Here is a 27,391-nt window from a genome sequence, read left to right as displayed (position 1 = left end):
ATGTAGTCAATTGTATGATTAGTTTTTCCCCCACACTGTCTGAAACATTCTTCTCCGGAGTGTTGTTCAGGTTCTACATCTGTATTATTGTTGCTTCATCTGAAACCCAAATGAACTGGTCAAAGGCGCAGAGGGAACTATTCCTTGATTTGTATCTTCCTATCCTTGCTTGGATATTCCAGAAGTACCGTCTCCAGGACTTCCGGATTTCCATTGCCACCATTCCTCTTTTTCTTACTCAGCGATTCAATCAGTTCGAAGCTTTCCCTGATACACTTCTGCATCTGCTTCAATGTTTTTAATTCTGATTGTGACAGGATTTTGTCTGAAAGTTAAGTTCCGAACATAAAATTTTCACTGTATCATCTGTCCTATTGATGCTGCTAACAGGTTTCAATTCACTGGCATCCTGACACCCACACCCAAACATTCCTTTTTACCTTGTCCAAGCGGTTGGGTGATATGATATATCTGTGGCACGGCATCATTGCAGTGACACAATCTCTAAGCACTGTTAGGCTAATTTTACGTGCCCAGATCACCCCAACAGCATAAACTACATTCTAAAATTGAGTTGTAACCCTCTGCTAACTTTTTTTGTTGTGGCTGCCGGACATTTTGCGATGTCCGAAAACCTTTGTTCAGCCCTTGCCCAATTTCCTGTCAATGTTTGATAAGTGTCTGAGTACTATGATTAGCAAGCATCATACCATATCCATTTGCGAACAGATCAAATTTCATGCTCAAATCGTCCCTTCATGTCTCTCCTCTAATGGCCCAGATGTTGCTACAGCAGTTTTTAACTAGTCCAAGCTGTGCTTCACTGGTCCACCTAAAATCTCTTTTCCAAAGTTTCATAAATGGGTCTAGCATGAAGACTAAAGTCTTCCACTACTGGTCTCAAATACCCGAGATTTCACATGATTTGCTGAACCCCACTTCATGAAATGGGCGCCGTGATTCTCGTACCTGTCTCTGTCATCCCAACACTGGGTTCCCTCCCTGCCATTAACACTGACTATCCTAAACAGTCGACTTCGCTCCTGCCAATCTGGCATTTTTTATTACCCCTATTTAAAATCCTGCTTCACTATGTGCTTTAATAACTTTGGTCAATCTTTCAACATGTGCCCCCTGATCATCATCTGCAATTAACACACCGTCGAGCGGGGTTGGGTATCTCCGATGTTTGTGCGGATCACCCTGACGCACAGCCCAGTTCACAAGTCAGCGAGGCATCCAAGGCAAGCGAGACGTCCGAGCTTCCGTCGTCTCCCGAGCAGGGAAGCCCGGGGTCGTTCAGAGACGTGACCCCCAACGGCTGGTTCCGCCCGGTGGTTTTACTACCCGGTCGCCTCCTTTTGTTCCTCGCCGGATGTCGGCGGCAGCCGCCAGTGTCCTTATATCGGGTGGTGGGCGGGCGACGGCGACGAGGGCTCTCCCCTCACGATACCCAAGCAGACGATGCCAGGGAGCCCAGGTTCCATACCGGGTCAGTTCCCGGGGGTTTTCCAGGGTCCCTCCGAAGGCACAGCAGGGGCAGTGGAGGTGGGATCGGCGCCGTCACCGCCCACAGACCCATACTCCATGTGGCGGGGTACTCGGGCTCGGGTGGTGACCGCTCGAAGTAGGAAGGCTGCTCGGTGACGGGTGAGGTGAAGGAATGCTAAAGGTAACGGCGGTCTCTTCCCTGCTGTCTGGGTCTAACGGTGCACTCCAGAAACAATTGGCTCAATCTATAGCAGTTAAATAAGTTTTGCCTGCCACCTTCTCCTATGTAGTTCATAAGAACATATGAACATAAGAACTAGGAGCAGGAGTAGGCCATCTGGCCCCTCGAGCCTGCTCCGCCATTCAATGAGATCATGGCTGATCTTTTGTGGACTCAGCTCCACTTTCCGGCATGAACACCGTAACCCTTAATCCCTTTTTTCTTCAAAAAATTATCTATCTTTACCTTAAAAACATTTAATGAAGGAGCCTCAACTGCTTCACTGGGCAAGGAATTCCATAGATTCACAACCCTTTGAGTGAAGAAATTCCTCCTAAACTCAGTCCTAAATCTACTTCCCCTTATTTTGAGGCTATGTCCCCTAGTTCTGCTTTCACCCGCCAGTGGAAACAACCAGCCCGCATCTATCCTATCTATTCCCTTCATAATTTTAAATGTTTCCATAAGATCTCCCCTCATCCTTCTAAATTCCAACGAGTACAGTCCCAGTCTACTCAACCTCTCCTCATAATCCAACCCCTTCAGCTCTGGGGTTAACCTAGTGAATCTCCTCTGCACACCCTCCAGTGCCAGTATGTCCTTTCTCAAGTAAGGAGACCAACACTGAACACAATACTCCAGATGTGGCCTCACTAACACCTTATACAATTGCAACATAAACTCCCTAGTCTTAAACTCCATCCCACGACCAATAGAACATAGAACAGTACAGCACAGAACAGGCCCTTCGGCCCTCGATGTTGTGCCGAGCAATGATCACCCTACTTAAACCCACGTAACCTGTACACCCGTAACCCAACAATCCCCCCATTAACCTTACACTACGGGCAATTTAGCATGGCAAATCCACCTAACCCGCACATCTTTGGACTGTGGGAGGAAACCGGAGCACCCGGAGGAAACCCACGCACACACAGGGAGGACGTGCAGACTCCACACAGACAGTGACCCAGCTGGGAATCGAACCTGGGACCGTGGAGCTGTGAAGCATTGATGCTAACCACCATGCTACCGTGAGGCCCCCAAATTGGCCCCCAAATTGGCCCCCAAATTGGCCCCCAATGAAGGACAAAATTCCATTTCCCTTCTTAATCACCTGTTGCACCTGTCAACCAACTTTCTGTGACTCATGCACTAGCACACCCAGGTCTCTGCACAGCGACAAGCTTTAATATTTTATCGTTTAAATAATAATCCCGTTTGCTGTTATTTCTACCAAATGGATAACCTCACATTTGTCAACAATGTATTCCATCTGCCAGACATTAGCCCATTCACTTAACCTATCCAAATCCCTCTGCAGACTTCCAGTATCGTCTGCACTTTTCGCTTTGCCACTCACCTTAGTGTCATCTGCAAACTTGGACACATTGCCCTTGGTCCCCAACTCCAAATCATCTATGTAAATTGTGAACAATTGTGGGTCCAACACGGATCCCCGCGGGACACCACTAGCTACTGATTGCCAACCAGAGAAACTCCCATTAATCACCATTCTTTGCTTTCTATTAATTAACCAATCCTCTATCCATGCTACTACTTTAATCTTAATGCCATGCATCGTTATCTTATGCAGCAACCTTTTGTGTGGCACCTTGTCAAAGGCTTTCTGGAAATCCAGATATACCACATTCATTGGCTCCCCGTTATCTACTGCACTGGTAATGTCCTCAAAAAATTCTACTAAATTAGTTAGGCATGACCTGCCCTTTATGAACCCATGCTGCGTCTGCCCAATGGGACAATTTCTATCCAGATTGCCTCACTATTTCTTTCTTGATGATAGATTCCAGCATCTTCCCTACTACCAAAGTTAAACTCACTGGACTATAATATCCTGCTCTCTGCCTTTTTTAAACAGTGGTGTCGCGTTTGCTAATTTCCAGTCCACCGGGACCACCCCAGAGTCTAGAGAATTTCGGTAAAAAATTTGGTAAAAAAGTTCGTGAATTTATTAAATACCGTTTATCCTTCTTTATTTTGATCTTGTTTAATGCTTTGTAATTCGTTACCATTCTAAATGTACCATCAGGCTTGCTAATTGCCTGAAGTGGGATATTCGTCGATGTATAGGTGACTTCTTGAATGATTCCCTGCTATTCCAAGGCTTTGATCATTATCTCTAACTCGCATTTGGCACCTCGGGTCATGGGATATTGTTTTTACGGCCTGTGTCGGTTTCACTCAATTGTGTACTGGAATTGTGTGCTACTTAACCCTGTGTCATTATTTCTATTGCTAGTTTTGTATTCACAATTTCCTTCAGTTACCAGTCGGCTTTTATATCTTAATTTTTCTTTTTATGCATCTAATTTATTAATCTTTTCCTGATACTGCAAGTAATATTTGCAATCTAAGCTCCAGTCTCATATCTTTATTCCCTAAAGCTCAATCTTATTGCAAGGAAGCGGGTACGAGGATCCGGTAGAGCTCTGCCATGTCACTTCCATCGCCTCCGACTCATCTAGATCACTTTGCACCAGGACTGTGCCGAGTTCAAACTAATCATTTACAAATCCCAATTGATACATTTTAATTTCGCTTTCTGTTTACTTCCTGAGAATTGTGGCCTATTTAAGTCCCACAATATTAATCATTATTACTGATTTTCTAAATAAATTTCAAATAATTCCCCGTTTTAAATCTCACTTTAACTGCCATGTATTTGCTCCTCCGAATTGATGTATAATTTCGTTTTGCAGAACACAACATTTTAAAAACCAGGAATACCAGATGAAGTTCATAAATTCGTATTAAACACACTCATTCATTCGTTGGAGATCTCCATTCAACAAAAGGAATTTCCAGCATTATACTTCCGTTCATCTCAACCAACCGAACAATAAAAGTTTGAATTTGCAGAGAACCCACAATATAATTTTAACAATCTTGAGAGCTCCACTTTCCGACACAGTTTTAAACTTCTGGTTCCCCACAGTGGCCATTAATCTCCCAATTCGTTGTTTCACCCATATTCCTAAGAATAAATTTTTAATTTAGCCAATTCTAAGTGTAAGGAATTGAATTTTCTCTAGAACATTCCATCAGCGGTCTTAACTGAATTGTGTCTGTGACATTCCCTACCCGTTAAAGACCTTAACTGAATTAAAGTGTAATTAAATGCAGCTGGGGCTGGTTTAGCTCACAAGGCTAAATCGCTGGCTTTTAATGCAGACCAAGCAGGCCAGCAGCACGGTTCGATTCCTGTACCAGCCTCCGCGGACAGGCGCTGGAATGTGGCAACTAGGGGCTTTTCACAGTAACTTCATTGACGCCGACTCTTGACAATAAGCGATTTTCATTTCATAACTAATTTTAGAGAATTCTAATTGTAAGGAATTGAATTGTCTCCTAAACATTCCATCAGCGGTCTTAACTGCATTGGCTCTGTGACATTCCCTCAACCTTAATCAACCTTTAACTGAACTATCACTACGATATTCTCTCAGTTCTCATCAACTCTCAGTCGTACCTACATCGACTGAAATTAATTATTCTAATCCGCCAGACTGACCTTTCATTGCGTCGAGAAGATCTTACCTGATCTAATGCGAGTGATTAGAATGTTATCAGAATACGAAAGAGAGGAAAATCGACATGGTCATTTTCCAGCTACTCATATCGTGGGCCCATTTCCTCTTTCCCCGTCCGAGATCAGTCCAATTCTGATTTCGCAGATAAGAGGTGATTGTCTGAAGAAATCCCGGGTTTCAGCACCAAATGACCATCCTGATTCTTTTGCTGTCAGTCTGGTCTCAATAAGTTTGAGACTGATTTGCAGGTATAAATACAAAGAGAACAAAGAACAAAGAAAATTACAGCACAGGAACAGGCCCTTCGGCCCTCCCAGCCTGTGAAGATCCAGATCCTTTATCGAAACCTGTCTCCTATTTTCCAAGGTCAACTTCCCTCTGTTGCCGCCCGTTCATATACCTGTCTTGATGCCTCTTAAATGATGCTATCGTGCCCGCCTCTACCACCTCCGCTGGTAAAGCATTCCAGGCACCCACAACTCTGCGTAAAACACTTTCCACGCACATCTCCCTTAAACTTTCCCCATCTCACCTTGAAATCATGACCCCTTGTAACTGACACCCCCACTCTTGGAAAAAGCTTGTTGCTATCCACTCTGTCCATACCTCTCAGAATTTTGTATACCTCAATCAGATCCCCCCCTCAACCTCCGTCTTTCCAACGAAAATAATCCTAATCTATTCAACTATAGCTTCATAGCTATCCCCTCCATGCCAAGCAACATCCTGGTGAACCTCCTCTGCACCCTCTCCAAAGCATCCACATCTTTCCGGTAATGTGGCGACCAGAACTGCACGCACTATTCCAAATGTAGCCTAACCAAAGTCCTATACAACTGTAACATGACCTGCCTACTCTTGTATGTACTCAATACCTCGTCCGATGAGGGCAAGCATGCTGTATGCCTTCTTGACCACTCTATCAACCTGCGTTGCCACCTACAGGGTACAATGGACCTGAACTCCCTGATTGCTCTGCACATCAATTTTCCACAGGACATCCATTGACCATATAGTCCGTTCTTGAATTTGATCTTCCAAAATGCATCACCTCACATTTGCCTGGATTGAACTCCATCTGCCATTTCTCTGCCCAACTCTCCAATCTACATATATTTTGTTGTATTCTCTGACAGTCCTCCTGTAGTCCTCTGTTCCAAGTCCTCTGCTGGATCGCTGACAGCGATCCAGCAGAGGGCAGCAGAGCAGAGCTTCTGATTGGCTGTTCCGGTGAGATTTGCATACGTGCAGAGCGGTCAGCGTAAGTTGAAGGTGCACCTGCATCAGTGACCGGAGGAGTTCGACAGAAGGCAAGCATCCAGCAGAGGGCAGCAGAGCAGAGCTTCTGATTGGCTGTTCCGGGGAGATTTGCATACGTGCAGTGCGGTCAGCGTAAGTTGAAGGTGCACCTGCATCAGTGACCCGAGGAGTTCGACGGAAGGCAAGCATCCAGCAGAGGGCAGCAGAGCAGAGCTTCTGATTGGCTGTTCCGGGGAGATTTGCATACGTGCAGTGCGGTCAGCGTAAGTTGAAGGTGGTTTGTGAAGGGGCTGTTCTCGAGTGACAGCTTTACCCGAAACACTACTTACGTAGTGAGTTTTTGGTTAGAAGAGGAGGATCCTCCTCTTCTAACCAAAAAAAAAAGTTCTGTCCGTTGGATTGCTAAACTAACAAGTTTTGTATTTTTATTTTTCAGTAGTTGGGAAGTGAGTTCAGTGGGAATGGAGGCTAGGGCAGTTGAATGTTCATCCTGCAGAATGTGGGAGGAAAGGGTCACCTCTAGTGTCCCTTCTGACTACATCTGCTGGAAGTGCACCCAACTCCAGCTCCTCGAGAGCCGCGTTAGGGACCTGGAGCTGGAGGTGGATGAACTTCGGATCATTCGGGAGGCGGAGGAGGTTATTAAGAGGAGTTATAGGGAGGTAGTCACAGCTCAGGTAAAATAAGAAGGTAGATGGGTTACTGTCAGGGGAGGGAGAGGGAACCGGCAGGTAGTGCAGGGATCCCCTGTGGTCGTTCCCCTCTATAACAAGTATACCGTTTTGGATACTGTTGCGGGGGACGACTTACCAGGGGTAAGCAATAGGGCACAGGACTCTGGTACAGAGTCTGTCCATGTTGCTCAGAAGGGAAGGGAGAAGAGGAACAGATCACTTGTCATTGGGGACTCCATAGTTAGAGGAACAGACAGGAGGTTCTGTGGGAACGAAAGAGACTCATGGTTGGTGTGTTGCCTCCCAGGTGCCAGGGTTCATGATGTCTCTGATCGTGTTTTTGGGATCCTTAAGGGGGAAGGGGAGCAGCCCCAAGTCGTGGTCCACATACGACATAGGTAGGATGAGAGATGGGCACTTGAGACAGAAATTCAGGGAGCTTGGGTGGAAGCTGAGAGCTAGAACAAACAGAGTTGTTATCTCTGGGTTGTTACCCGTGCTAGCGAAGTGAGAAATACGGAGAGAGAGGAGTTGAACACGTGGCTACAGGGATGCTGCAGGAGGGAGGGTTTTGGTTTCCTGGATAATTGGGGCTCATTCTGGGGTAGGTGGGACCTCTACAAACAGAATGGTCTTCACCTGAACCAGAGGGGTACCAATATCCTGGGGGGGGGGGAGATTTGCTAGTGCTCTTCGGGGGGGGGGGGGGGTTAAACTAATTCAGCAGGGGGATGGGAACCTAAGTTGTAGTCCCAGTCTACAGGATGTTGAGAGTAGTGAGGTCAGGGATAGAGTTAAAAGTTCGAAAGAGGGCACCGGCAAGCAGGACGCTGGTTTGGTGTGTCTACTTCAACGCCAGGAGCATCCGGAATAAGGTGGTGAGCTTGCAGCATGGGTTGGTACCTGGAATCTCGATGTTGTGGCGATTTCGGAGACATGAGTAGAGCAGGGTCAGGAATGGTTGTTGCAGGTTCCAGGATTTAGATGTTTCTGCAAGAACAGAGAAGATGGTAAAAGAGGGGGGGGTGGCATTGTTAATCAAGGAAAGTATTACGGCAGTAGAAAGGACGCTTGAGGACTCGTCTGCTGAGGTAGTATGGGCCGAGGTTAGGAACAGTAGAGGAGAGGTCACCCTGTTGGGAGTTGTCTATAGACCTCCGAATAGTTCCAGAGATGTATAGGAAAGGATTGCAAAGATGATTCTCGACAGGAGCGAGAGTAACAGGGTAGTTGTTATGGGGGACTTTAACTTTCCAAATATTGACTGGAAATACTATAGTTCGAGTACTATAGATGGGTCAGTTTTTGTGCAGTGTGTGCAGGAGGGTTTTCTGACACAGTATGTAGACAGGCCAACAAGGGGTGAGGCCACATTGGATTTGGTACTGGGTAATGAAACTGGCCAGGTGTTAGATTTGGATGTAGGTGAGCACTTTGGTGATAGTGATCACAACTCGGTTATGTTTACTTTAGCAATGGGCAGGGATAGGTATATACCGCATGGCAAGAATTATAGCTGGGGAAAGGAAATTATGATGCTATTCGGCAAGATTTAGGATGTATAGGATGGGGAAGGAAACTGCAGGGGATGGGTACAATCGAAATGTGGAGCTTTTTCAAGGAACAGCTACTGCGTATCCTTGATAAGTATGTACCTCTCAGGCAGGGAGGAAGTTGTCGAGCAAGGGAACCATGGTTTACTAAGGAAGTTGAAGCACTTGTCAAGAGGAAGACGAAGGCTTATGTTAGGATGAGACATGAAGCCTCAGTTAGGGCACTCGACAGTTACAAGTTAGCCAGGAATGACCTAAAGGGAGAGTTAAGAAGAGAGAGGAGAGGACACGAAAAGTCGTTGGCGGATAGGATCAAGGCTTTCCATAGGAATATCAGGAACAAAGGAATGACTAGAGTAAGATTAGGGCCAATCAAGGATAGTAGTGGAAAGTTGTGTGTGGAATCAGAGGAGATAGGGGAAGCGTTAAATGAATATTTTTCGTCAGTGTTTACACTGGAGAAAGACAATGTTGTCGAGGAGAACACTCGGGTTCAGTCGACCAGGCTAGATGGAATTGAGGTTCAAAAGGAGGCGGTGTTAGCAATTTTGGAAAATGTCAAAATAGATAAGTCCCCTGGGCCAGATGGGAGTTATCCCAGGATTCTTTGGGAAGCCAGGGAGGAGATTGCAGAACCTTTGTCCTTGATCTTTATGTTGTCTTTGTCTACAGGAATAGTGCCGGAAGACTGGAGGATAGCAAATGTTGTCCCCTTGTTCAAGAAGGGGAGTAGAGACAACCCTGGTAATTATAGACCTGTGAGCCTTACTTCGGTTGTGGGTAAAATGTTGGAAAAGGTTATAAGAGGTAGGGTTTATAATCACCTTGAAAAGAACAAGTTGATTAGCGATAGTCAACACGGTTTTGTGAAGGGTAGGTCATGCCTCACAAACCTTATTGAGTTTTTTGAAAAGGTGACCAAACAGGTGGATCAGGGTAAAGCTGTTGATGTGGTGTATATGGATTTCAGTAAGGCGTTTGATAAGGTTCCCCACGGTAGGCTATTGCAGAAAATAAGGAAGTATGGAATTGAAGGTGATTTAGAGCTTTGGATCAGTAATTGGCTAGCTGAAAGAAGACAGAGGGTGGTGGTTGATGGCAAATGTTCATCCTGGAGTTCGGTTACTAGTGGTGTACCGCAAGGATCTGTTTTGGGGCCACTGCTGTTTGTCATTTTTATAAATGACCTGGAAGAGGGAGTAGAAGGATGGGTTAGTAAATTTACAGATGACACGAAGGTCGGTGGAGTTGTGGATAGTGCTGAAGGATGTTATAGGATACAGAGGGACATAGATAAGCTGCAGAGCTGGGCTGAGAGGTGGCAGATGGAGGTTAATGCGGATAAGTGTGAGGTGGTTCACTTTTGAAGGAGTAACAGGAATGCAGAGTACTGGGCTAATGGCAAGATTCTTGGTAGTGTCGATGAACAGAGAGATCTCGGCATCCAGGTACATAAATCTCTGAAATTTGCCACCCTGGTTAATAGGGCTGTTAAGAAGGCATATGGTGTGCTAGCCTTTATAAGCAGGGGGATTGAGTTTCGGAACCACAAGGTCATGCTGCAGCTGTACATAACTCTGGTGCGGCCGCACCTGGAGTACTGCGTGCAGTTCTGGTCACCACATTATAGGAAGGATGTGGAAGCTTTGGAAATTGTTCAGAGGAGATTTCCTAGTATGTTGCCTGGTATGGAGGGAAGGTCTAACGAGGAAAGGCTCATGGAATTGAGGTTGTTTTCGTTAGAGAGGAGAAGGCTGAGAGGTGACTTAATAGAGACATATAAGATAGTCAGAGGGTTAGATAGGGTGGACAGTGAGAGTCTTTTTTTCTCGGATGGTGATGACCAACACGAGGGGATATAGCTTTAAATTGAGGGGTGATAGATATAGGACAGATATCAGAGGCAGTTTCTTTACTCAGAGTAGTACGAGTGTGGAACGCCCTGCCTGCAACAGTAGTAGACTCGCCAACGTTAAGGGCATTTAAGTGGTCACTGGATAGTCATATGGATGAACATGGAATAGTGTAGGTCAGATAGGCTTCAGATGGTTTCACAGGTCGGCGCAACATCGAGGGCCGAAGGGTCCGTACTGCGCTGTAGTGTCCTATGTTCTATGTTCTATGTTCCTCGCTATCTGCAACTCCACCAATCTTAGTACCATCTGCAAACTTGCTAATCAAAGCACCTTTAGCTTCCTCCAGGTCATTTATTTAGATCACAAAAAACAGTGGTCCGAGCACAGATTTTTGTGGAACACCACTGGTCACCCTTCTCTATTTTGAGACACTCCCTTCCACCACGAATCTCTGTCTCCTGTTGCCCAATCAGTTCTTTATCCATCTAGCTAATGCGCCCTGAACCCCATACGACTTCACTTTTTTCCATCAACCTGCCATGGGAAACCTTATCAAACGCCTTACTAAAGTCCATGTTTATGACATCTACAGCCCTTCCCTCATCAATTAACTTTTCCACTTCCGTAAAGAATTCTATTAGGTTTGTAAGACATGACCTTCCCTGCACAAAACCATGCTGCCTATCATTGATAAGTCTATTTTCTTCCAGATGTGAATAGATCCTCTCCCTCAGTATCCAACAGTTTGCCGACCACTGACGTCAAGCTCACAGGTCTGTAATTCCCTGGATTTTCCCTGCTACCCTTCTTAAACAAAGGGACAACGTAAGCAATTCTCCAATCCTCCGGGACCTCACCCGTGCTCAAGGGCGCGGCAAAGATATCTGTTAAGGCCCCAGTTATTTCGACCCTCGCTTCCCTCAGTAACCTGGGATAGATCCCATCGGGTCCTGGGACCTTGTCTACGTTTATGTATTTTAGAATACCCAAAACGTCCCCTTTCGGTTTGGCAACTTGACCTAGAGTATTTAGACACCCATCCCTAGCTTCAACATACGTTTTGTCCCTCTCCATTATGAATACCGATGCAAAGCACTCATTAAGAATCTCACCCATTTCCTCTGAGTCCACGCATCAATTCCCTTTCTTGTCTTTGAGTGGGCCAATCCTTTCCCTAGTTACCCTCTTGCTCCTTACATACAAATAAAAGGCTTTGGGATTTTCCTTAACCCTGTTAGCCAAATATATTTCATGACCACTTTTAGCCCTTTTATTGCGCGTTTGAGATTCGTCCTACTTTCCCGTTATTCCTCCAAAGCTTCATCAGTTTTGAGTTGCCTCGATCCTGTGTATGCTTCCTTTTTCATCTTAGCTAGTCTCACAATTTCACCCGTCATCCATGGTTCCCTAATCTTGCCATTGCTATCTTTCATTTTCACAGGAACATGTCTGTCCTGCACTCTAATCAACGTTTCCTTAAAAGACTCCCACATTTCAAATGTGGATTTGCCCTTAAACAGCTGCTCCCAATCCACATTCCCTCGCTCCTGCCGAATTTTGTTATACTCTGCCGCTGTCGTTCCAGCCTTTTTTGATTGTTTAATCTGAAAATTTAAAGGAAAAGTGGAAAAGTGTTCTGGTAGTCACCAGCAGTTAGGTGTTGTTGAGGAATTTAACAAATTATTGTTCAAACTACAAACTACTGTTTATTTTAAGCAGCTCGCTGGGTGGCTCAGTCTTTTGGGAGAGCAGGACACAACCATGTGTTTTTGCCCCTTGTTCACTCGCTGTTAGAGATCCTCCTGGATCTCTAACAGCGAGTGAACAAGGGGCAAAACATTTCTGAGCAGATACATTCAACTTGCATCAAATGTCACATACAGACGACCAAGTAAGGCAACAGTAATGAATGCGAAATTCCCATAGGTTATCCCTATACACGTCTTGACGTGGCCATATATCCTGATCGGCTCATTTCACATTCCTCATCCCTGGGCGCACTTCACATTCTTCAGCCCTTGGGGGTGGGTGGGTGGGGGGGGGGGGGGGTCGGGGGGCTTTCACTCAGCGTTCTCGTCCCAGCATTTACCCATCCCCCCATCCAAGCCATGCTTTGCCCAGTTCCTTTGTTCTGGGTATCCTCTCAAAAGCTAATTATCCCATTTTGTATTACATTCGTTTGTTGAATTCCTCAACAACACCTAACACCTGGTGACGAGCAAAACACTTTTCCACTTGTCCTTTAAATTTTCAGATAAAACAATCAAAAAAGACTGGAACGACAGCGGCAGCAGTGGGGAGTCGTGATGGCTCTTGAAATCTCAGAACAACTACGAGCACATCAGAGTGCCGGAACATCACTGATTTCACAACGGACAGAGGATGAAGGTAACCATATGAACTATGGCGTTTTATATAATTTTATTGACGGGATATGCATCCCAGCAGCCAGTGACTTAACAATGATAGAACTTATGTTAATGCCTGGCTGCAGGTATTTCGGGGACAGACAGCACATGAATTTACAAATTGTGCCCTACTTCTCGCGGGTTCAGATTCCGGGATATTGTTTATAACATGCAATAAATATGCATCGTGTTTTAAGTAAGTTTATTATGAGGCAGGCTACCAAGGACACGGGACCAATAGATTTTGAGGGCATGACAACCTGCATAGGCTCAGAAGAGGCAAAGCCAATGATGCAGTGACATGTCTTGACACATGAACTTCTATGGTAAAGTGTCTAACCATATAAGGGTTAAATGCACAGGTGGTACAACTTTAAAAAATGAGGAACGGGACATTAGAGAAAGCAGAGAAAGGTAAAGACAGCTTGTGAAAAGGGGGCCTGGATATACCATTGGATGGGACAACAATGTTAGACAAACACATGAACACAATATACAGTTATAATTAACAAACTCATCGACCGAGAAAGGGAGAAAGCCGCATGGCTCTGACAGGGGTCACTAAGGCAGAACCTTGATCTGATCTAAGGGGGTCAGGTGCCTGATTGGATAGACAGACAGCAACGGCTAAGCTTGCCAAATTACAAGAGATGCTGGACAACTGTGCTTTGAAGGAACCAGAGTATACTCAGCGATCTTCGACTGCAAAATGAGCGAGATAACGGGGGTACAGATGGGCCTGATGATCCCTTTCATCACACTAAACTCAGGGCCAACCAGAGAACATTGGAATCGTACGGGCTAACACCTCCCTTAGGTACTCTCTCAACAAGAACTTTGGTAATACCACGCAACGCGATGGAGGGTATCCTCAATGTGGAGATGGGAATTTGTCTCCAGAAGGACTGGGCGGTAGTCACTTCTACCGATACCATCATGGACTGATGCATCTGCAGCAGGCAGATTTAGTGAGGATGAGGTCAAGTATGTTTTCTCACGTATCAGTTCCCCAGTCTAGCAGATATGTCATTTAGGACGCGGGAAGCTCGGTCTGTGGTGGAACTACTGACCCACACTTAGTCATAGACATTGAAGTCACCCACTCAGAACATATTCTGTAGCCTTGCCAGCCTCAGTGCTTCACCAAAGTGATGCAAACATGGAGAAGTACTGATCCGTCAGCTGGAGATGGCAGGTGTGTGTTAATCAGCAAGAGGTTTACTTGCCCATGTTTTACCTGAAGCCACAAATACATAGATGATAGGAGCAGGAGGAGGCCTTTTGGACCTTCTAGCCTGGTCTGCCATTTATCATGATGGCTGTATCATCCAACTCAACAGCCGAATCCTGCTTTCTCCCCCAGCCTTTGATCGCTTTCTACCCAAGTGCTACATCTAGCCACCTCTTGAATATATTCAATATTTCCGCAACAACCGTCCGTGGCAATGAATTCCACAGGCTCACTGCTCTTTGTGTGAAGAAATGTCTCCTCATCTCTGTCCGAAATGGTTTATCCCGAATCCTGATTCATGGGTCCAGACTCGACTTTGAGTACTCCCAAGGCTACTCCATCTAGCCTGTATACCAATGTGCGCCACCTCTGCTGGGTCTGTCCTGCCGGTGAGACAGAGCATACCCAGGGATGATGGTAGTGTTGTCTGGTGAATTGCCTGAAAGGTATGATTCTTTGAGTATGGCAATGTTTCGTTGCTCCTTAAATAGTCCGTGCGACAGCCCTCCAACGTTTTGTCACACGCCCGCAGATGTTAGCAGGGAGGACTTGAAGGTCAGCAGGGCTGAGTTTGCAATTGTCTTTTCCAGTGCCTGGTTCGATGCCGGGTGGTCCGTTCAGTAACATTCGTTTGTTTTCGTAGCAATTAAATACAACTGAGTGGCTGGCTAGGCCAATTCAGAGGCCACTTGAGCCAATTACATTGTTGTAGGTCTGATGTCACATGTCGGACAAACCAGGTAAGGATGGCAGATTTCCTTCCCGAAAGGACATTAGAGAAATATGAGTTTTTACAACAATCGATAATAGTTTCATAGTCATCATTAGACTTTTATTTCCAGATACTTTATTGAGTTTAAATTCCATCACCTACTGTAGATTAGGTAAATGCTCGACTCTGGTATAATGCTGAAATCGATGTGGAGTAGCTTGTGAATCTTTTCGCTGAGAATGTGTTGTCGCGAGCTGTGTGCAATGCACTGCACGTGAACACACTTTGCATTAACCAATAAGCTGCAGGACAGCAGATGCATGTTACTTGCATAAGTTGTGTAACAGGCTTGGCTAATTCGGTGCCGACCTGCCGTTTTCATTAAACGCATGAGATGATTCGATCAGGAGACCATGAATCAGGTGCGACATTATTGCAATAATAATGTTTATTCCCACGTGTCGGCTTACCTTAACAATCCAATGAAGTAACTGTGAAAAGGCCCGAGCCGCTATATTCCGGCGCCTGGTCGGGTACACAGGGAGAACTCAGAATGTGCAATTCACCAAACAGCACATTGTTCGGGACTTGTGGGAGGAAAGCGGAGCACCCGGAGGAAACCTGCAGATACAGGGAGAACGTGCAGACTCCGCACTCACAGTGACCCAAGCCGGGAATCGAACCTGAGACCCTGGGTCTGTGAAGCCACAGTGCTACCCACTGTGCAACCGTGCTGTTTCTATTAAAAATACATTTACCACTTGCTACTGCGTGAAATGTGGTGGGCCCTTAAAGCTGAAAAGGATGCAACTGAACTGTAATTTATGGTGGCGGTGAACGGATTTCTTTCTCAATCTTACAATATGTTAAGTGCCTGATCACCACAGCACCCACCACGACAGGTACGGAAAACTCAATCCTTTGCTCCAGAGTGCAAAACTTCACCTGCACTGAGGGTGGTCCATTGCACTGCCAAATTCGAACGCATGAGCGCACCAAATCAGAACCACGGCAGATGTAATGGGTTATACTGATGTGGTGAACGTATTGTATTAATCATTCACCGTGTATTACTCTGTATCACTCTGTTGCCCATGTGGGCTGCACGTATGGACCATTGTATAATATTACTTAGAATGTATTATATTGGAGCACTTGTGGGCTCCGCCTCTGGCTTCGCCCCTTGAGGGGAGGAATATAGAACAGCAGCTCTGTTGGCGGCTCTCTCTAGCAGATCAGTCGCAGGCATGCTCTGTTCAAGTCGATTGAAGCCACAGTTTACATCTACTTATTTCGCGTGAATTGATGTTCGCATCAACTGGCTTCCACCTTAATCCTCTCTCCATTCCCCATGTCCAATCATTCCTGGGGAAGCCAACAATCAGTCTTTTTAAACATTAAATGCATGAATTAAGGGAGCATCCACAACCCTCTGATGTAGAGAAAAACAGCGATTTGCAAAATATTGATTTGAGAACTTAATCTTCATCTCAGCCTCAAACGTCAGCATAACACCCCCCCCCCCCCACCCCACACGCCCACCTGAACGCTTTAGACTCGCTGATCACCAATTACCCTGTAGAGGTGATCTACAATTTTGAAGTGTGAATGAGAACACCTCATATTAGTTTGAACTCCGAAGCATACAGCGCAAATTTATACAACCTGGCAAGACAGAATAAGCCCTATATTGCACGTACCAATTTAATGCACCTATTTAAATTCGGGGACAAAAATTTGATATCGCATTCCGATGTGTTCCCAGTAAATCCATGTACAATTATTGCAAGATATAGTTAATCTTGTCCTCAAAACGAGTGCAATACATGTCAAATCTCAATTAGCCTTCTTAAATGTTCCTTGCACCGTCATGCTAACTCTACCTGTTAAATTCAGAAACATGCACAAATCTCTTCAAACATCAACATCACAAGACTCTCATCTTAAAAAAACACGTTCATTTTCACGCGACAAAGCGAAATGCGCCAACTTCCACTTCACGCATAACACAGATCTGAGTGACTCCACCTCTGGATTAAGGTCTTCACAGAATTTGATTCCAGGGAGGTTGTTCCTTGCCATAATTGAAACACCAACAGCGTTTTAATCAGACCGCCGCCAAGTAGTTTGGATCAGTCTGTGAACAATGTATCAAAACGGATCCCCACGTTAAACACAAGCCGATGTACCGATCAATCACAGTGACGCTGGAGTAACCATCTTCCGTTGCGAAAGCAGACTGTCTACAAAAAGTTGAGCAGTGTGTTAAATCTGAAGATTTTAATCTCAACGTTCACAGAACATAGAACATAGAACAGTACAGCACAGAACAGGCCCTTCGGCCCTCGATGTTGTGCCGAGCAATGATCACCCTACTTAAACCCACGTAACCCGTATACCCGTAACCCAACAATCCCCCCATTAACCTTACACTACGGGCAATTTAGAATGGCCAATCCACCTAACCCGCACATCTTTGGACTGTGGGAGGAAACCGGAGCACCCGGAGGAAACACACGCACACACGGGGAGGACGTGCAGACTCCACACAGACAGTGACCCAGCCGGGAATCGAACCTGGGACCCTGAAGCTGTGAAGCATTGATACTAACCACCATGCTACCGTGAGCCAGTGTGACACAGCAATTATAATCGGTAAACACACGTTTTACCTGATTCATTGAAACGAAGAAAATAGGTGCAATAGGAGGACATTCGCCCTTTCTAACCTTCTCCGTCATTGACTATGCTGATGACTCATCATTCAGCTCAAAAACCTACCTCGCTTTCCCTCTATATTCTCGATGACCTCCGCTCGAAGTGCTATATCTAACTGCTTCTTGAAAACATGCCATTTTATGTTTTCAACAACTTCCTGCTGTAACATAATTCACAGGCCAACAACTCTTTGCGTGACGAACTTTCTTGTCATCTCTGTCCTCAGACTAGTACCCCTGGTTCTGGACACACCAGCCATCGGGAAAATCCATCTTTGATCTACCAAGTCTAATCCTGTCAGAATTTGACTGTTTGCTATGAAATCCCCTCTCATGTGAACTCCAGCGAAGGCACTACTAACTGATTCAATCCATCCTCATACGTCAGTATCCCCATTGAGGAATCAGTCTGGTAAACCTTCGCTGCACTTCCTCTGGAGCCAGAATAGCTTATGTTGATAATGAGACCAAAACTGCACACAATCCTCCAGGTGTGGCCTTATTAAGTCCCTGTATAATTTCCACAAGGCCTATCTGCTCCTGTTCTCGAATCCACTTTCTATGAAGGCCGACGCAGCATTTGCAATTTTTTACCGCCCACTGTACCTGGTTTACCTTCAGTGACTGATGTACGATGACACCAGGTCTCGTGCACATTTCCCTCCTTATTTTTAGCCATTCAGATAATCGCGTGCCCTCTCGTTTCTGCAACCTAATGGATATCATCAGATTTCTCCAAATTAGACTGCATCTGCCTTTCATTTGCCCACTCACTCAGGTTGTACCAATCACCTTGAAGTTATCTCACAGTTATCTCTCCCACACTACTTGGTGGCGTTGCAAAGTTGTAGATATTAGGTTTTGTCCCCTGATTTCTTCAGAGTCCAGGAGTCCATGCAAAGATCAGGATTTCAAGAATGGAGAGGTCATAGCATGAGTGGGACGAAAAATTAAATGTGTACGTGATTGAAAGCTCAAGAGTGTGCGTGCATGCTGAAATTAACAATGCAGCAAAGTCACAATTAAACTTGTGTTCATCCGTGTCCAATTGAAATGAGCGAGTACAGTTACTGAATTTTAAAACGTCCATTCGATTCATTATTTCACTTGCAATGTGTTTTCCTGGCCTTGGGGAATGCAACAGAGGATGGCAATGCGGCAGGTTTTATATCTCCTGCTTTCTTGCAGGAAGATGAGGAGGAGATCGGTGGACAATGTTATCAGCATTCGGCGATAATAAGGCGCATGTTCCAGAAATGTTTGAGGATGTTGCATTGCATCTGGAGACCTGGGGGCTGGAATTCAATGGCAGGGTAACATTATAGCGGCTTCACTAGGGAAGTAAAGGGGTGGGTACAGTAACAGAGGACATTGGAGGGAATTGGTCGAGATTCTTGTCAATTAAAGTGAAGGGCAAGCCGGATTGAGGAACAAAGAACTATTCCCAGAAGCAGTGGCCTGAAAGGGAACATCGTCTGAAACCATGGATCGGTGTTGGAGAGATTTGAGGATGTTGGAACAGACAATTTACAGGAAGTGGGGAAGCAGGCATTGCAGTTCGAGAAGCTGTGGTAAAAGGAAAAGTTTGCAGGAGATATTGGTTGACAACCAATTATGTGAAGCAGAGCTGTAAAACTCACAGACCGGAAGTGATGTGTCAGAGACAGACCATGTGAGGAGGGAGGATTGTGGCAAAGAGAAGGAAAGTTTATTAAATATTAGATTTGAAAGTATAATCGGGAAGTGACGTAATCAAAGCCGTCAATATACAAGTACAAATTGAGGAGTTCTGAGTCGAATCGGAACAAATAATAGGCACCATATCCTAAACAAAGACGACATGCTATAATCCTTGCTCTTATCGCTATTCAAATCTCCCCACATATAGACGGCATAACAGTTTCCTTGTACATACATACATTTAGGAAAAAGCTGAAATTACCATTCCTCGACAACAGCCGGTGATGGAGAGACGAGTTCCAGCAGGAATGAAGATAAAATGCAACTAAACGCAATCGAAATATACTCCTCGAAATCTCCCACAGAATTTGGCAGAAGTAATCTTGCTGAATATATTACTCATGGTGTATGTCAGGTTATATCACACGTACAGTGACTGTAAGGGCAGCTTACGTTTACTGGAGATTGACACTGACAGACATGGAAATGTAGCATACCTCCAAAGGAAGGCTGCTGTGGTAAACTCGGTCTAAAATAAACAGATGGTTCATGATTCAGAATGTTATTAAAGAGGGAGCATTATGAGTGGAGCAAAGAAATTGTCAAGTAAAAGATAATGAATACAAACTGACATATGCAACATAATTAAGACATATATTTGATAAAGCAAGCAAGGAGAGATACGAATAAATAAACTAAAAAAGAGTATCTAAGGTAAATATTGGACATTTGGAGGATGAGAAGAGTGATTTAAAAATGGGAAATGACGAAATGGCTGAAGAACTGAACAGGTTTTTTGGGTAGGTCTTCACAATGGAAGACAGAAATAACATGCCAGTAACTGACAGAAATGAGGCTATAACAGGTGAGGACATTGAGATGATTGTTATCGCTAAGGAGGTAGTGATGGGCAAGCTAATGGGGCTAAAGGTAGACAACTCTCCTCGCCATGATGGAATGCATCCCAGTGTGCTAAAAGAGAAGGCTTGGGTAATTGCAAATGAATTAGTGATAATTTACCAAAATTCACTAGACTCTGTGGTGGACCCGGCGGTTTGGAAATTAGCAAACGTGACAGCACTGTTTCAAAAAGGAGGTAGGCGGAAAGTTTGTAATTATAGGCCAGTGAGCCTAACTTCGGTAGTAGGGAAGATGATGGATTCTAACATCAAGGAAGTAATAGCGCGGCATCTGGATGGAAATTGTCCCATTGCGCAGACGCAGCATGGGTGTATAAAGGTCAGGTCGTGCCTAACAAATTTAGTGGAATTTTTTGAGGACCAGATCGGTAGAGAACGGGGAGCCAATGGATGTGGTATGTCTGGATGTCCTGAATGCCTTTGACAAGGTGCCACACAAAAGGTTGCTGCATAAGATAAAGATGCATGGCATTAAGGGTAAAGTAGTAGCATGGAGAGAGAATTGGTTGATTAATAAAAATCCAAGAGTGGGGATGAATGGGTGTTTCTCTGGTTGGCAATCAGTAGTTAATGGTGTACATCAGCGATCAGTGTTAGGCCCACAATTGTTCACAATTTACATAGATGATTTGGAGTTGGGGACCAAGGGCAATGTGTCTAAGTTTGAAGACGACACTAAGATGAGTGGTAAAGCAAAAAGTGCAGAGGATACCGGAAGTCTGCAGAGGGATTTGGATAGGTTAAGTGAAAGGGCTAAGGTCTGGAAGATGGAATACAATGTTGACAAATGTGCAATTATCCATTTTGGATGAGTGAGGTATTCCATGAAACTCAATTCTACGTTGACACAATTTTCCCCTAACTCATGCCCACGTGTTTCAGCTGTAACATTCTAGTTCGTGACCCACATTGACTGATATATCAGCTAACAGATAACCATTGACGCCTACTCTTTGACTCCGGGCAGTGTGAGAGTGATTTGTATTTTGAGTGTAATTTTACTAGATAACCACCTAAACATTTCCTTCCGAAATCTTAACTTCAATTAGTGAAAAATGAAATGAAAATCCCGTATTTTCACAAGTAGGCTTCAAATGAAGTTCCTGTGAAAAGCCCCTAGTCGCAACATTCGGGGAGGCTGTTACGGGATGGTGGGGGAGGGGGGGCAATCAAACATCACAGGAAACACCACCGAACACAATTACTTAATGTGTTCGCGGAGCCTGTGAGTTACTAACAAACCTCTGGTACCCGTTGTGGAAATATAAAAAGAAGGCATAGAAATGTTCAACTATTTGACTTAAGCGATTCAGACTATTCTACCAATAAGCAGGTCAACTGTCTGTATCAGTGTGATCCCGACGTCAGCCTGTAATATATTTCGTAATTTGGTTTTAAATCAGAGATTCTGTCTGTCACAGCTTTACAGAACGTCTGATCTTATCGTATCTTATCAGGAACACCAATAACAGCAAGGTTTGGGTCGAATATTTTCTCCGCCATTTTTATTGTTTCATGCATTTTCGGTGGAGAGTGATGTGTCTCTTCGTACTGCTGGCAGAGTCTATGTCAAAAAAATCTAATGTTGGACATTCACAAATACTGTAAATTATACCCAGTGGAGGCCCCTCTGGGATATTGAGATTGCAAAATCGCTTCATTGTCTTTTGTTCTGTAAAGAAACCGATGACGACTATGATTTCCATGGTAAAAAATAAGGTATATTTTTAGTTCACTTAATGTATATTTTTAGTTCACTCTGCCACATTCCAAATGCTGGATGAGCCTGATCACATGAACTAACTAATGAAAAAGCAAGTTATATTCACCTGGGAAAGACTCGATTCATTCTCACACTGCCGGTCCTGTTGGAGATTTCACATTGATTCAGTGATCTCCTTCACTTGAATTTGACGATGCTGTCGTTGAAGTTCAAATATGAACACTGGGATTCTGTTTTTGTTGTTGTCTGTGGAGATTCAGTTATGGATAAAAGTAACTTGGGACTGTTCGTTGCAACATTGAGCTTCAAATATCTGAAGCAATTCCAATCCCCAGCAATGTACAGCACGTCAGCATCGGAGAGCAATTGATACTTTAAAACATTTTAATCCAACAGAGCACCGCATAAAAAGATACCGTACATCAGATTAAGTTAAACTCTCAATTGATAGCAGCACTAAACGATGAAGCTGTGACAACTAATCCACATACTCCACAGAAAATCAAGATGGCACGGTGTCTCACTGCGCTGCACCAGGCACCCAAGTTCGATTCCGACTTCGGATGACTGTCCTTGTGTCGTTTTCATTTTCTCCCAATGTCTGCGTGAATTTAATCCGGTAGTCCGGTTGAATTGTCCAGTCCAAATAGGTGCAGTGTAGGTGGATTCGCCATGCCAAATTGTCCTTAAGTGTCGAATGGTAAGATAGGATTACAGGGATATGGAGGTGATCGGTTCTGTATGTGCTAGTAGAATTATATAATTTACAGTGCAGAACGAGGCCATTCGGCCCATCGAGTCTGCACCGGCTCCTGGAAAGAGCACCCTACACAACGTTAACACCTCCACCCTACCCCATAACCCCACCCAACACTAAGGGCAATTTTGGACACTAAATGCAATTTATCATGGCGAATCCACCTAACCTGCACATCTTTGGACTGTGGCAGGAAACCAGAGTACCCGGAGGAAACCCACGCATACACGGGGAGGATGTGCAGACTCTGCAGTCAGTGACCCAAACCGGAATCGAACCTGGGACCCTCGAGCTGTGAAGCGATTGTGCTATCGGCAATGTTACCGTCCTTCCCCTAGTCTTTCAAGTGGTCAGTTTAGACTCGATTGGCCGAAAGGCTTCATTGTGTACTGTAGGGACTCTATCATTCTATGATTCTAAGACATCAACAGCTATATATCCTGCACTTGATACATCTCCTTTACCTAATACCGATGAGCCATTTGATGCAGAGCCTCCACCTGAAAGAGAAACGCAACCTGATATATATCCTGCAACCTTTCGAGATCCTGATTTGTTGTACAGTCTTTTCTCCAGCAAAGACTTCCAAAGGTAGTGAGTCAAAGATCAGAGCAGAATCTGCAAGGGGTCCAAACGTTTCAACCAGTAGAGACAATCCAACAGGTACTGACCTGCAAACAATGCTCTTCAACTGATACAGACGCCACAATGGATACCAACCTTTCAGCCGAGTCACGACTTCCAAACAACTAACATTGAAACTCAACATGCTCAGGATCGTCCTAAAGATAGGCACTCTGGAACCTCAAGGCGTTACATCTGAGACACGTACTCTTGGTGATCAAACCCTTAAAATAAGATGTGTCTACCACTGAATAAAAACGCCGGACGCGACATTGAATTTCCCAAAATACCATTTACCAGCTGCTCCAACCACCTCCCGCCAATGTGGACAAACAATTTAACTGAGGCAGATGACTGAACTGACATATTAGTTGCCCCACATACAGCTACAGACGTTCAATCGGATGCAGAACATCCAGGCCACACAAGATTGTCAACTTATACATTTTGACTAATTGATTCACAGACCATCACATATACAACTTCCTACGGGTCGAGATTCAAAATGATTCAGAGACACTATGGTATTCAGATCCTCCAATGGCTGCAGACGGTTTAATTCTTTCTCCCACCCCAATTTACAGTAAAACATTTTAGAACACCAGAATGAAGTACAACTGGTTTTTTTCAAATCACTAGCTTTCGAAGCACAGCTCTTTCCTCAGGTGAATGAAGATGTAGTTTCCAGAAACATTTACACAGACAAAGTCAAAGATGCAAGACGATACTTTGAATGCGAGCATTTGCTGGTAATGACAGCTTTGCACATCCAGAGATCGGGGTAACCCCAGTTTAAAGAGGTGTGAATTGTCTCAAACCAGGACAGTTGGTGTAAGTTCGCACGCCCAGGCAAGGTGGTGGGGGTTGAATGTAATGCAACATGAATCCAAGGTCCCGTTTGAGGTGGTACTCATCTGTGCCGAAATTGGCTATTTGTTTCTGCTTGGCAATTCTTCGTTGTCGGTAGTCCTGAAGGGTGCTTTCGAGAATGCTTACCCAAAGATCAGAAGCTGTATGCCCTTGACTGCTGAAGTTTTCCCTGAATGGAAGGACACATTCCTGCTTGGCGATTGTTATGCGATGTCCGTTCATCCATTGTCGCAGTGTCTCCATGGTCTCGCCACTGTACTGCGGTTCGCTACATCCTTCCTTGCATTGTATGTGGTAGACAATGTTAGCCGAATTACATGAGTATGTACCGCTCATTTTCTAGGTGCTGTCCTGATGTGTAATGGTGGTAAACATGTCGATGGCCTGGCACGTTTTGCAGAGTTTGTCATGGCAGTGTTGTGTGGTATCATGGTCGATGTTCTGCAGGCTTGCTAGTGTGAAGCAAACAATAGTCTGTTTGAGGTTGTGCGGTTGTTTGTAGGCACGTAGTGGGAGTGTGGGGATGACTTTAGCAATATTTTCGTTTTCACCGATGACGTTTTGAAGGCTGCAAAGAAGATGTTGTATATTCTCCGCTCCGGGGAAGTACTGGACAATGTCTCCCATGTTTATCTTCTGAAGGGGTAGGTGCATCTTTAACTGTTGCGCATGATAACTGTCCATCGATGAGTTGAGCACCATATCCCATCCGTACGAGGGCACCTTTCAGCGTCTGTAGATGTAATTTACTCTCCTTCTCGCCTGAGTATATCCTATGTATACAGAGGGCTTGTCCAGAGCGGATGGCGTGTTTAATGTGTTTAGGGTGGAAGCTGGAGAAGTAGAGCATCGTCAGGTTATCCGTGGGCTTGCGCTAAAGCGAGGTGCTGAGGTGACCGTCCTTGACGGAGATGAGTGTGCCTACGAATGCAACCGAATTTGAAGAGTAGTCCATGGTGGGATGGAACTTATTGATGCCATTGTTTAGTAATTTCAGTGATTATTCGCCGTGGTTCCAAAGGACAAAAATGTCATCACTGTATGCGGAGTAAAACGTCGGTTCAAGGTCCTGTGCGGTGAGCACGTCTTGTTCAAACCTGTGCATGAAAATGTTGGCATATTGAGTTGCGCGTTTGGTTCCCATGGCTGTCACATGTGTCTGGATGAATAACTTGTTGTCGAAGGTGAAGACGTTGTGGTACTGCCTCAACCGGGACCTTGGATTCAGTTCACATTACATTCACCCCCCACCATCTGACATGCGCTTGCGAAATCCTAGCAACTATCCTGGCTTGAAACAATTCAAACATCTTAACCTGGGGTTAGGCCTATCTCTTGATCTGTAAAGACTTAAAGACTTTGCAAATGATCGCATTCATAGCATTATCTTGCATCTTTGACTGTGTCTGTATATATGTTTCTGGAAGATATCCCTTCATTCACCTGAGGAAAGAGCAGTGCTCAGAAAGCTAGTGTTTGAAACAAACCTGTTGGATTTTAACATGGTGTTGGAAGCCTTCTTACGGTTCTCACCCCATGCCAATGCCGGTATCTCCACATAATATTTTATTGTGAGGGAAAATTAGGGAGCTGCCGATTGAGCTGCACTGAGCATTGACGAAAGTACATGTTTGAATTGTATTCTATTTTTTGCGCATATTAGTAACTATGTAACTCTGTTAGCAACTGTTCAGAAATGATATACTAGAAAATTACAAGGAATTGCCCGCTTGTCGTAAGAGTTTCTCTGAAGCTACCAGATTGGACGTCTGCCCCATTACAAGGAGAAAGAACATGTAAGCTAAATTGACTGTTGGTTTAACATAGAGGAAACTCGTAATGAGCCATTCTTACAATAAACTAGAGTGCTCGAGATAACGAAGGCATAGTATGTGAACGCAAACATAAGAACATAAGAACTAGGAGCAGGAGTAGGCCATCTGGCCCCTCGAGCCTGCTCCGCCATTCAATTAGATCATGGCTGATCTTTTGTGGACTCAGCTCCACTTTCCGGCCCGAACACCATAACCCTTAATCCCTTTATTCTTCAAAAAACTATCTATCTTTACCTTAAAAACATGTAATGAAGGAGCCTCAACTGCTTCACTGGGCAAGGAATTCCATAGATTCACAACCCTTTGGGTGAAGAGGTTGCACCTAAACTCAGTCCTCAATCTACTTCCCCTTATTTTGAGGCTATGTCCTCTAGTTCAGCTGTCACCCGCCAGTGGAAACAACCTGCCCGCATCTATCCTATCTATTCTCTTCATAATTTTAAATGTTTCTATAAGATCCCCCCTCATCCTTCTAAATTCCAACGAGTACAGTCCCAGTCTACTCAACCTCTCCTCATAATCCAACCCCTTCAGCTCTGGGATTAACCTAGTGAATCTCCTCTGCACACTCTCCAGCGCCAGTACGTCCTTTCTCAAGTAAGGAGACCAAAACTGAACACAATACTCCAGGTGTGGCCGCACTAACACCTTATACAATTGCAACATAACCTCCCTAGTCTTAAACTCCATCCCTCCAGCAATGAAGGACAAAATTTCATTTGCCTTCTTAAACACCTGTTGCACTTGTAACCCAACCTTCTGTGACTCATGCACTAGCACACCCAAGTCTCTCTGAACAGCGGCATGCTTTAATGTTTTATCGTTTAAATAATAATCCCGTTTGCTGTTATTCCTACCAAAATGGATAACCTCACATTTGTCAACATTTTATTCCATCTGCCAGACCCGAGCCCATTCACTTAACCTATCCAAATCCCTCTGCAGACTTCCAGTATCCTCTGCACTTTTCGCTTTACCACTCATCTTAGTGTCATCTGCAAACTTGGACACATTGCCCTTGGTCCCCTACTCTGAATCATCTATGTAAATTGTGAACAATTGTGGGCCCAACACGGATCCCTGAGGGACACCACTAGCTACTGATTGCCAACCAGAGAAACACCCATTTATCCCAACTCTTTGCTTTCTATTAATTAACCAACCCTCTATCCATGCTACTACTTTACCCTTAATGCCATGCATCTTTATCTTATGCAGCAAACTTTTGTGTGGCACCTTGTCAAAAGCTTTCTGGAAATCCAGATATACCACATCCATCGGCTCCCCGTTATCTACTGCACTGGTA

This window comes from Scyliorhinus canicula, chromosome 21, assembly GCF_902713615.1.
Source record: "Scyliorhinus canicula chromosome 21, sScyCan1.1, whole genome shotgun sequence".
Lineage (NCBI taxonomy): Eukaryota > Metazoa > Chordata > Chondrichthyes > Carcharhiniformes > Scyliorhinidae > Scyliorhinus > Scyliorhinus canicula.
This window is presented reverse-complemented; position numbering follows the sequence as displayed.